The sequence below is a fragment of the Hermetia illucens genome, chromosome 3 (genome assembly GCF_905115235.1).
Source record: "Hermetia illucens chromosome 3, iHerIll2.2.curated.20191125, whole genome shotgun sequence".
Classification (NCBI taxonomy): domain Eukaryota; kingdom Metazoa; phylum Arthropoda; class Insecta; order Diptera; family Stratiomyidae; genus Hermetia; species Hermetia illucens.
In genome coordinates this window covers 85,825,548-85,838,946 of record NC_051851.1, presented here as the reverse complement: position 1 = coordinate 85,838,946, position 13,399 = coordinate 85,825,548, and the positions used below count along the sequence as shown (strand labels likewise).

General features: G+C 38.7%; 1 protein-coding gene across 4 annotated transcripts in view; it reads left to right on the top strand.

Annotated features, from left to right (window-relative positions):
- The window catches only part of LOC119650737 (nucleolysin TIAR-like), a 360,280-nt gene that overhangs the window by 251,791 nt on the left and 95,090 nt on the right, over nt 1-13,399 (top strand). The window lies entirely within an intron of this gene.

The window sequence follows — 13,399 nt, the reverse complement described above, 5'->3', positions numbered from 1 at the left end:
TTTTGAACGTCACTTCTAGTTATTCGTGATGTTGAGGAGCGTGTGAGCTAGTGCAGACTGAAATTCCCACAGCCGAACTTCGAAAGCTATAGCTTCTCACATGTGAAATATTTTTATGTAATTTTTCTGGGCAAGTGTGGATGATTACTAAAATGGGAAGGAAGATGGAAAGAATAGTTGACCTACTCTGTAATAATCTATAAAAACTGTACACATACATATATTCTTATGTTTAATTTCGTTAAAAAACTTGCAGTAAACGTTAAAATGGATGGTGCAGAAAAAAGTGGAAAGTGATTGAAACAAATGTAAATTGATTCAATGTTTGGATATTAACCGCAAAACGAGAAAATTCATTTAGAAACTTTTCAAGTTGGAAACACAAAATTTATATAAAATTTTCTTTTTACGCTAAAATGTTCACTTGAAAAAAAACAGTCCAAGGCATTTGTCAAGTGAGCCATGTTGGTTTGTCATAGACGTTTGTGCTCATCTTTGTGCTATTCCGCTATTGAAGGTCTATTACTTGCAAGGCTTTAAGTATGACGATAATGAAACTGAACCAAAGACTTGTAGAAAATCAAACAAGGCTATGTCAACCTCCTACGTCAACCCCACAAATGTGTGAACAAAAGGCATATGAGAGGCCGCTGATAAGTCTGTGGCCCTAAATACCTTAGGCATGAATGAAAAATATGGATTTATATTTTCTATTTTTCAATGTAATTCCTTTCAAATGGCGAATATAATTCTTGGGGCGTTTGAAAAATATTTTTATTCCAAATGGTTTTGTACAACCGCCTCGGTGTCACTCTCGCACGAAAATCTTCATCCTAGCAACTTATTTTTTATATTTGAGAGAATGAAAAAGTCACTATGGGTGAGTGGTAAATTTCTGTAAATCCCGTTGCTCCTGAGGCACTTTACGTAACCCGAGCAGTGCGAACGTGCGCGCTATCTTGTAGAAATATAACCCCGCGCTAACGCTTGCTACGTCTTTTCTGCGCAACTCTCTCACGAGCTTGATCTAATAAATTGGCATAGTACTGGCCGTCCCCTGAAGTCCTGAGGGCAACTAACCAATTGATAAACATACCTGGCTATCTCCAAAAATGATAGCGATAATTTCCGATGTCGACTTTTCAACTCTGAATTCCTTGGGTGGCGTTTCTCCCGATCGATATTAAAGAATCCAGATTTCATCAACACTCACAATGCAACTTTCGTCCAAGTCATTCTGAAACAACCCCAACAAATTTTAATCGTCGCTGCCTGTCGAGCGGAGTGAGCGTCCTTAGTACCCAGGCAGCCCTATTTATTTAACACCTAAATGTTCATTTAAAATCTCTCCACTTGATTTTTTGTGATTTTGTAGTTGTTCTGCTACTATTTTTTCGACTATTCAATCATAGCGCGGTGAACCAAACTAACCCCAGCTAGCGTTGACATACTGGTTTTGTTTGTTCTACGCACAACAGCTACTGAAGCAAGTTGAAAGGGGGCATTAATTCTATTAACAATGAACTACGCAGTTAGTGTTATCTATACCGAGATGATGAGTCATCGTTAAGTACCTTACGCGTCCCTCGTATAGCTTTGTTAGCTTCCAGATTACATGAAGTGCAAAGCTTTTATCAGCTATTTTTTTCTGAAAGAGAGTTTGTCGTTCTAGATGCAGCTCGTGAAGATATATTTCGAAAATGAATACCCAAAAGAATTTATTTTACTCTTACTCCTATTACTACCTGCTTTTAAACTGGGTCTCCCTTGTGCCTTCCTTTAGATAACCGTGGCGACCAGCTTCAATTTTTTATGATAATCATGCGGCTTTTACATTTACAGCAGAAGTACAAGAACAGAGCAAAACACTAATATCCATGACCGCAGCTGCAATCAAACCCGGGACACATCTTTCCTTGGCATGATCATGGTCATTCATTTATAAGGTGTAAACACCAAATAATGATAGGTTATCAACACCATGCTCGATTTTGTGAGTGTTAGCTTCTTCCTTTCGTTGCACCTAGTTCGAGTCCTGGTTAGTCATGGATGTTGGTGTTCGTCTTTGTGCTGTCCCGCTGCCATAACAGCACACTTGCATAAAATTAAGTGTGAGATTGAGTCTCGTTAAAAATCAAAACAGAAATAAAATAACAATACGAAAAGGGACACTGTGGATGCAATATATCATACTCCACAAAATCGCGGACTGAAAACATATAACGCTTTTCCTTTTTTTTCAATCTACTCAAGATCGGTGTTTCGATAGAGTACTTCTATCTTTTTGCATCGTCTTCTGAAATTTCCTGTTTGTGCTTGTTCATTATACATTCAAGAGCCAGTCGATAACTAACGAAACAAAATAGAGGTACATTAACGATATATTTGATCAAAAGAGCATTTTAGCTATTTTTCAGCGCATTTATAGGTTTCTCAGGTCGTTCCCTTAGCTTATTTAACCGCTTGGCATAAAATTCTGTTGGCTTGTTTCCAAGCCATATTCGTACGTGATGTAGCTTCACTTCTCCTTTTTCTAATTAAAACCCCTTAAGGAAGTTCAGACTTTCAGCTAAACGGGTAAGATCGGAATCATATAGAGAGGATGCGCTTTGCCCAGTTTTGTTACTGCGTTCTTGTGTTGTCTGTACCGTACATGATCGTGTAGAATCGTGAAGGGGTGTCACATGTTTTTGGAAGGTCCACGTTAATTAATCTAACTTACTCGTTCACGTACTTTACAAAAATCACATCGTTTTGGTGCGGATTGGGATAGGTTTGATAACCCAGAGAAAATGCTATATTTTCATGAAAAGCGAGCCCAAAACGGACGGCAAAAAAGACATGAATGATTCTATATGTTAGTTAAGTTAGGGTACGGTCTGCAAGGTTTTCACGAAGCTTTATGACTTTCAAATTTAATGTATGGATAGGCAGTTTCGAAGAAAGATAGAGAGGAGAGACCTTCAATCAAAAGAGTTTATCGCCAGGCGAACGTCGTACAATTCATGTAAATTTAATGTGGCTTCGAATTCAAGCCATTCACAAAGTTTATCACGAGCCGTATGCCGGATATATGTAGCACTAGTGACATACTCATCTAAGCAATAACATAAATATCCTGAGATTTTGCGGGAAATCCATGACCGGATTAATAATTTGAAAAAAAATCTACTGCCCGAGTTTCTGCGAAAAGTGAAGCTTGTGCTGAAATCCCATTTCTTGTTGAAGAACCAAATAAGCGCATTGAATGTGTTCACTACCCCTTCACTGGCATATGCATTCGTAATATTGTTGTGGACGAGAAACGATTTGGAAAATGTCAAACATGCCCAAGTTTCGAACCCAATCCTCAAATTCTGCCATCGAGCGGGTAATACTGCCGTCCTTTGCAATAGCAACCATTCTTTTAGTAAAGAAATTATGCGTCATGAAAGGATATAGTCAGCTGCAGGATATAGTCGTGAAAGGATATACTTATACCTCCCAGGACATGTAAGGGATTCCGCGGGGAATGTGGGACACAAAGCAATTAGAACGAATTGATAATAACGTTAAGAAAATAATAATAAAACAAGAGTATTAATGGAAAAAAATAAATCTGCAGTTCGGAATAAGAATGAGTCGCTAACATTTCAAATTCACTCATAACCTGACTTGGCCTACGTCTCTGTTTGTCTGTCATTCCGCTTTGACCTAAAAAGTGAACCCCGCCTCCTTTTCTTCATTCAAATTTCTGTTTCAGATCCCAAAGGAAATCCGGACTTAGGGTAAGTCCCCATTGCCACTCCTTCTCGTCACGTTGGTATTTTCTCCCTGATAGTTGCCTATCCCCGTAGAGCGCGAAGGAGAGAAATTAATCCAAACAAGTGCGTAATTCTGCGGCGGTACCACAAGCTCCTGGAAAATTTTGAAAAGTAATACGTGGTGTTTCTGATCCCTGATTTGAAAAAAAGTTCACACTCATCGAATCCTTTCGGAATTCCTAAAATGCTCCAAAATAAGGAACTTCTTGATATTCAAGAGAAATAATTCATCACCCTTTTTTATTTGAACTCAAAATCGTGAAGCCTTCATTCCCAAGCTTCTAAATCTCCGTTGTTGGGAAAAATATGTTCAAATAACTTAGCTGTGTTCGATCCGCTCTTTTTTGTAAATTTCGCTTAGATCTGGTGTTAATGGCCGAATCAGAAGTGTCATTGGGGTCTCCGTAAATTGTCCATCAGATCCTCATTATAATTGTCGTTCCTTTACTTTTAAAACAAAAACTTACGTCTGCACTAGCAGCAACTACCAACTAAAATTTGTTGGACTGGCTGGTTGCTGACGAACTTTATAACAGAATAATTTCACAATAATTTCAATTTAGCTGTTAGTAGAAATAAGGTCGACTATAAAATGTAAATCTATGAGCGATATTATGACCGTCCGGTTGTGGATAAAATCCGGCTCAACAGGTTACGGTGGGCGGGTCACTTTATCCGTATGGATGAGGATGATCCTACCCGGAAAGTCTATAAGGGCAATATCTATGGTAGAAAAAGAAGACGAGGTAGACCCTGCCTAAAATGGAGCGATGGCGTAGGTCAGGACGCCGGACAGCTTTTGGGGATATCGAATTGGTGGACCTCGGCGCAAAACCCGGATGCCTGGAGTTCCTTATTAAGACAGGCCTAGACCGGATACTGGTTGTTGCGCCGTTGATGATGATGATGATAAAATGTAATTAAATTTTGGTTACGAATTTTTAGGAAGAGTAAGAGGAGAGCATTTTGACCATAAGTGTGAACAGAAAATGTTGCTAATAACAATTTTACTAAATGAAGATACAAAAGTGAAAGATAGAGGCTACGAAATTGAGGTTATGTGGGATCAAATAATCCACCTGCAGGCTTATCAATTTTCAATCAAATTATTTTCGGGTTGGACTGTACGCATTTATTAGGATGAACTAATTTCGCTGAAACTTGAAGCCGAGGAAAATGTGCAAGATTGATAGGGAACCACTGTTTGAAGAGCACGGGCTCGATGAGACCAGCTTCTATTGCTTCTGTTTGAAAAGTTTCGAATTTACGATTTCCTCGTCAATCGCAATGGGAATACTGCTCTATTAACCTAAACTAGACCTTCTGAATTTAAAATTAATTGCTGCCAATTTTGTACTCCTAGATTTTTTTTATTTAGAAGTTGGAACATCTCTCTGTCCATTTAAAAAAATGGAGCCATAAACATCCCCTCCCCTTCTTTGACGTTCTTTTTCTTATGGAGCAAATGAGGCAGATAAATGTCCTTGGAATTATTGCATGTTTTTGTGATAAAAAAGACAAATAAGGGGTTTCCTCCATTCTTTTCGAATTTTTCCCCTGTCATAATTGTTAAGCGAATGGGTGTAAATAGCTCTTTTGAATAGTCACTGTCGCCTTCCAGGACCCATTAATAATAATAATAATATATGTAACTGACCCAAATATTTATGTTCTTACGTAGCCTTAAGGTGGTGAATTAAATAATATTTGGAATCAATCAATATTCTACTTACAGATACAGTCTTTATTTATCAGTTTTACAGGCAAAATATGAAGCTTGAAAATTTTATGGAGATGAATTTGTATGAAACTATTTTTTGAATAAAATTTATATAATGTAAAAGGAAGCTATTGCCGACTGAGTGCTTACGCCCACATGGAGGCAAGAACAAAGAATGTCGACGTTTTTATGGCATCCATATTAAATGAGTGAACTTTTATCTAAAAATGCTTTTATTTCAACACATTTCATTACGTCCTTTTCGACCGGGAGATTCTTTAGTGTCACGTCCAATATCTGAGCCTCAAGAAAGACGATCAGTGGATTGTCATTTTATCAGTGATGAAGATGAATGTGTAGAAAGGGTGAAAGATTTTATATCGGTGACAGGTTATAGGAAAATGCAGGTCCCTCAAATGATACTGTCGCGACTGTTGCCTATTTAAAGCTTCACTGCGTTGAATACACGAAAACACTTATAAAAAACGCAACAGGGTGCATTTGTTCATTTGACAGTTAATTCCAACCCTTAGCAGCCAAACCATATTCAGAGCATAAAAGTGCTACCATGTAGTCCATGGTTCCCTATATGTACCACCTTCATAAGTACACTCGAGACCCTTTCGCGGAGAAAAGTTAAACATCCCTCTTCAACATGCTGACATCTTTTCATCTAACATCTGGCCTTACATATGCGACTTGGACATTAGCTAGGAAAGTAACTGTACCCTTGCTTTTTCCAGTCTAGAGATTTCCAACTTTCTAGAGAGTCTTCCCCTTCTTGTTTAGTTTTTGTGCTCTACAGTAGCGGGATAGGCTCGATTTATTTCACACATTTTCTTGAACAATTGCTTGATCTGAGTTGATTCGAGAGGCTCTTAAACCACCATCTAGCGTATCAAGTCGACATTGTTTCGGCCAGCATATTGATCGTTTCGTAGTGAGTTCTCGTCAACGTGACTACCTGTCTATATCATCGAAGATGCCTCTGTCGCATATTTTTAGTTTCGGTGTGATCATCGCGTGTTACGCCAATGCTCTAAGGTAACATTTTGGTCCCTATTAACCCAAGGCGCCGTTCATTCCCTTCGATAGTTAATCAACACGACACTACTGTAAATTTTGGGTTTGAAACGTACGTTAAGGCGTGGACCATAAAGAATGCTCATTTTAGAATGTCACTTCATCTAAGTCGCGCTGATGCGAGAAGCAGTTTGACAACACAGTTCACTATTGGCTAATAACTATGATCTGAGTTACATAAATTGATCAGTTCTGGGCGAGTGTTCCACTTTTGGACAAGCTAATTGAGATTGGCTTTGCTGTGAAAGACTAGGAAAATATCAGCTACTGACAGAAGTGTGTCTGGCCCTGGTGGTTGGATGTCTGCTTTAACAGTGTCAATGACAAGAACAAAGGGGACTGATGAGAGGCAGCTTCCTGGATGAACACCGACAGAGACATGAAGGAAGATTTGAAATACCTGCCGCACTCCGGAGTTTACTCTTCGAGGTGTGGTGGACCAATTTAACCTAGGGCACGAGTACCTCTGCAGGCTGCGCTCTATACCAGATGAATTTGTATGAAATACGTTCAAAAGCCTTTTTTGATTCGGGAATACTATGTAGGAAGGGCGATGCATCCCACGGTGGTTTTCCATGAGTATATTGCGTCGGTAGTTCCCCAGTTTTTAGCGAACCCGGTCTGATTAACGGTGATCTGAACGACGTCGCGAATATTGTTGTTAAGAAGGAGCTCAAAATGTTTCATAATATGGGAGAAGGTAATTTTCTTGTGTTCTACGCGTTTATTCGGGGTTCCTAATGGTGGGTAAACGCATTTAATTGGCCAGTGCGCCCACAACGTTGTGTTAAGGGTGCCATGATTCAGAAAACCGGAATCAATGAGCGAAGTTGAGCTGTAATGGTCTAGTAGAGAATGGCTTAGCATTCAGTGAGAATAAAGTGGGTTTGCATTTTTCTGTTCCCCCTATAAAATCTAATAAGGCGAAATTTTTTGAAACCAAGTATCGGCAATGCTTTTATTGCGTGTTACTTCAATATAAATTCAGGATTTGTTCTTGAAAGTCTCCTCAAAATATTGACGCAACTGAATGCAAGCTTTTTCTTGCCTTGAAAGTTTTTAGTGAAATATTTAGGTCAATTCCGCCATTTTTTAAAGAAAAACAATTGTCTTACTTTATTAAGCCTTGTCTCCCGCATCTATAGAGTTTTATATTTATGTATATATTTCATTTTAGAAAAATTAATTCAGCAACATTTACGTCAACCACTACTCAGGCTTGCCTCTGGGTATGCGAACGACACCAATGTAGAGTAGAATAAAAAATCAAGAATCAATGCCAGGAAAGTTGACATCAAATATTGATTAAATCACGGAACAATGAAGTTAGGCCATCAGTCATCGGTCAATCTATAATTTCTGTATGGAGACGGCTATGAATTCATTAATTTCAGAATATTTTATTGGACAATCACATTTAGCGATATGTCCTACAAATAATTCAATCAAGATTGACGGGAGCCCCGTACGTTCCTGATAGCTACTTGTAGTAATTGGTAAATGCTGAGTTATATTTAGAGGTAATGTCGAAGCTGTTTATCGAAATTGGTTATTGTTAGCGTGGTACGTGCTAGAAAGGGATGTAATTAATTAAGCTAATATAGACAGCTGGAAATAGTAAGTTTGCGGGGATATAATTCTTTCATTAGCTAAGCATTGGAGCTCTGTTCGCAACCTAACTTTATGAAAAACCTTTCCAGTTTGGTTATCACTCAGAAATGGTATGTGCCATAGAAGACAATGCTATACAACAAGTTCCGTAGTTTCACGGAATTTATGTTTTTGACTATTTTATTATGAATATATTGGATACAATGGCAACTATTTTTTGAAAGAAAAATGCTTAGTAGAGCGCTAGGCACTCGATATTTATGTTTTGGGTACGGGGCCATGTCTTTCTCCGCTTTTGTGTTTTATTTGAAAAATGAAAAGTTTGAAATGAGCCCTTTTTCGTAAGAAAATTTTTGCGTGTTATATACCAAAACAAAACCTACAAATAAAATTTAGGCCAAAAGCAGTGCTTTTCGTGTTGGTTCAGAAGGCATCTCCCAGAGTGTTGCGTTCCGTACCAATTCTCCCTTTCGCCCTGGACCTATACTACCATTTGAACGTCCGCGAACCTCTTGCTTGCTTATAATGGGATTATTGTATTGCATTAACTTCTTCCAGGATTCTACTGTTATGCATGTTGTTTTGCTCAGCTTGTTTGTATAATAAACACCAAAAAGAAAAGATTAAATTTTCGAGGAAGGGGACAACTGGTCTTCAAAATATAGGTACATGGGAAATGAAAATTCTTATTCGGCATTTCGGGAAAATTTAGACTCCAAGCGATTAATAAACAAATGGGATGCTGCGGGGCTTTCTATGCCATTTGTCTCCTTGGAGAAGCACCAACAACCAATTTTTACACTGTATCGGGAAAGTCCTTTCTCCCAATGAACTGTTAAAAGTGGAAATAAACCAATCCAGCCAGTTCTAACCGCTAACTTGATAGGCCTGTCAGCTAATCCATTCAATCATGATGATTTGTTGTCTCCTATCTCTATGAAGGCAATAAAGGGCTTACTCTTGATCACATCTGAAACATTTTCGAGCATTTGCTGAGGAAACAAAATACACCGACACATATACGTACCAAGGTACTGCAAACAGCGTATTATGGTTCCAAATGATCATTAAGTTAGCGAGAAATATTGTTGTATGCAAATAACAATTTGCTTTTGGTTGCAACCAACCAACAGCGACGTGGCAATATCCGAGAATCGTCGTTAAATTGGGTACACATTTGTTTAAACGCACCACTTAAAGGTGCAATGCTAGTGAATTCTTGACGGAAAAGGCTAATTTATTTCATCTATATATGACTAATGGGGAATTTTAAAGCAATACTGTTTATAATATTCTCATTTTGTCAAATTGATAACTTTTGGTTAGATCAGTTTTTTGCAAAAGGTCCCCCATTTTGAATATGCGTAATGGAAAGGGCTTAACGGAGACAAAAAACCGATTTAATGTTTTTGTAACTAGAGACACTTTACTGGAGAAGCAAAATATGTCTGAAGTTGTGGTGCGAAATTATTAGAAAACTAGTCGGGAAATCGGAAGCTTGACGCTACATGTATAAAAGGTTTTGTGTTTCCCTATGTGTGGAGCATAACGTAGTTTTTCATTGGTTGATAGCATTAACCCGAGATATTTAAATCGCTCAGTTCTGGCCAGGTTACTGCTATTGCCGGAAATGAGCGATTTAAATATCTCGAGGGGCAGGTTACTGCCATTACCAGAAATGAGCGATTTAAATATCCCGAGGGGCAGGTTACTGTCATTGCCAGAACTCAGCGATTTAAATATATCGAGTCAATCCTATCAGCCAATGCGTAATGAAATTGCTTCACGCATTAACGCAACCTGGATGAAGTGGCATTCCACAACTGGTGTTGTTTGTGATCGACGTGTGCCGCTCTTTATAGTTCTGAGCGTTGGCCGACTATGAAAGATACGTTTTGATCACGTCTGAAATGAGAATATCCGTCATCGATATGGGTTTGCACCGATCATGGGAAGACTGCAAGAGAGGCGTTTTCGATGGTGTGGTCACGTAATTCAGGCACACGAGAATTCACTTACCAATATTGGTCTAAACATCGAAGTCAATGGTAAGCAAACAAAAAGCCGGCTGAAACAACGGTGGCTTGATACACTAAATGGGGATTTGAAGGCCTCGCGATTACATCATGATCATGCATTTGAAAGAATAAAACGATGAAACCGATCACGACGAGCCGACCCCGCTTGTGAACGGGACAAAGGCTGAAGAAAAAGAAAAAGATGTGAGGAGCGACGAGTGCACGACAGCTCCGTATCACATAGCTAAAAATTCCATTCTCCTCTATTTTTTAGAAACCGATTTAAATAAATCATTTGATGGAAACCTCTGTACTGATAATAGTCAACCTCACACGCTTCACACTCTGAGTTTAATATTATTAGCAAATGCCAAGAATGTAACCTACATCAAATATAAAAAAAAGGTTGGCGAGAATTAGATTCTTCTTGAATTCAATTTTAATATTTCATTCGAATGTCAATTATTCTCTTTAATTATGACGTCAGCATCTTATTTGTATGGCTTAGGATGCTGTTGATTCGCACGAAATTGATAAGTTTGCACTGCTATAACTTTGACACTAATAGTTAGATATTCATGAAACTTGGCGTGTGTATGCAAGAGGCTGTCAAAGTACACCTAGGATGAACTTAAGGGGGCTTTTTTAGTCAATTTCTAAATGTTGATCATATACTAAAAGTAAATTTATTTGAGCAGATACGGGAATGGAACATCTCTCAGAGATTAGATTTCACAAAAGTGTTTTACATAAAACCTTAAAAAGGGCTGCAGATAAGCAGATTCTTCATAAATGCGACTGTAATATTTCACGTGAAAGTAATTATTGCCGTTAATTATGACGTCAGCATCTTATTGGCATGGCTTTGGTAGCAGTTAATTCGCCCGGAAAGTTTGAACTGCTATAACTTTGGCGTTAAAGGTTAGATTTCCATTAAATCTAGCATGTATATACGAAATATTGTCCTCTATGCTGGTACAAAATTCGGAAGTCCCAGGATGAATTTAAGGGGGGTTTTCCAGTAAATTTCTAAAAGCTAGTAATATACTATTAGTAAGTTTATTTGAGCAGATATCGAAATGGTATATATTTTGAGGCTTAGATTTCATCTAAGCGCATCTCCCTGATTTTTTTTCGGATTTTTAGTGTGGGTAGTTTCCGAAAATGAATCCTGTCTCACTTTAAGTGCGTACATTGTGACTCCTTACTCACACACTTTGCAATTCACGCAAAAACTAATGTCAATTTCAGAAAGTACAACTTTAACCTTTCATTTGATACCCTACACGACTACATCGAGTGAAAAAATTATTTGAATCCCTCCTTTGCATGTATGGGGTGCCCCTCTTTAAACTCCACCTAAATTTGTATCACTCACTGTATGCGTGGGATTTCATAGTTCCCATCTGCCCACCAAATTTCGTTCGGATCGGTTTAGCCGTTTTGGAGAAAAGTGCGTGGCAGACAGACAGACATTGAATCGATTTTAATAAGGTTTTGTTTTACACAAACCTTCCTGATCACCTGTGTGTGTCATATCATCGAAGTACGCTGGTGTGATACCATTTCAAACGAAAAACTTGGTCGGCGAATAGGCCTTTCACTCGTACGCACTGCGATCGGAAGGCTGAAGTGGCAATGGATAGGTCGCCCATTAAGGAGGGGCGACAATTGAATTGCGGGTTACGCAATGCCCCGCAATTCAGTGGAATCCCCTCTCCCAAGATGGCCGACGTGTGGGTCGCCTCGAAGGCACTTGGCGCAGAACAGTACAGAATGAGTGCAAGTGTCTCGGGAAATCTTGAGGGGAGCTGAAGGGCATTTCAGGTAACCGCAAACGATGACGCGTAGACAACACCTGCAGCGCTTTACCCCACCAAGGGCTGAATGAGAACGATATATATATGCAATCGGTCCCATTTTTTTCAACGGATAAACCTGTAAATTATTGGATTGGTAAAGTTCAACCAAGGAACATGGGAATCATTCCGAATTCAGTACCAGAAACGTAGGTGAGAGAAATTTCTTTAACTTTTGCAGAGTCAAAAATATCTTCGCCCGTGATCAAGATGTTATCCCTAAAGTAAGTAATTACAAATTGTTTTAAAGAACACAGACGACTACGGTTTCATCTAGGGGAGTGGCCACTTACCTGATGCTACGATGTCGATGGTCCTCAGCTATTGGGCTATGTTCAGATTGACGAAGATGCTCTAACAGCTGATATTCTTGATGAGCATCAAATTCTGTGAGAGTTTCGCAAAGAATCCAAGGACATGGCGATAATGATGTAGTAGTGAAATAAAATATATTACATGTACGTACGTATATGTTACATATATATATATGAAGTACGCATATGCGGTTGTGAATTTTAATTCCTAGAGTGGAAATCCCTATAACTCGAATAATTTTTTCTGACAAATGAGGATTCGACTTAGAGAGGTTTTGCTGTATGTGGATTTCCTGTAATAGTCAGCCTTCGGCCCTGCAAGAGCTTCACCACGGGTTTCGGTCTGAGGAAGTCAACTTGTTTAACATCTCATCACCGAACTGTGCGTCAATCCTGGTGCACTTCCCTGCATAGTTCCCTTTGATAATATTTAGGTTATTTGCTGGATTAGGGGAACGCACCTTCAAGATCAAATTCCACATATTGTCCAAAGGTAAATCGTTGAGCCGACTTGTTAACGATTTGTATGGATAAAGTAGCCGAGTTAGTGGAAGATAGTCCATTATATATGTACATATATAAAAATTTACCTTCCACGTTCCTTGAAAAAATAGTTCTTTCCAAAGGTGAGTTTACCCCTGTGTAAATCGTACACAAGAACAGGAGATGGAACAGATGTTCAAGTTGCCTCTATAGAATCTCGCGGCGGCCCAGCATCTTCCAAATGGGAAGCCAGAGAAACCCTGTTTCTACTCGATAAGAATTGCGGCAGTTTGTTACGGACTACAGAATACAGAATACATACGTATGCATCCTTAATCAGAATAAACTTGAAACTGCACTAGAAACTCAAAAATGCTGGGATATCATTTGACAATCGACTTAATTATGTAACGGAATGCAGTTAAAGCAATTTATTACATTGGATGAACCTAAGCTGCTGCATTCGAAATGATTAGATAAATTCAGACTGAATTTCAATCCTCTAAAT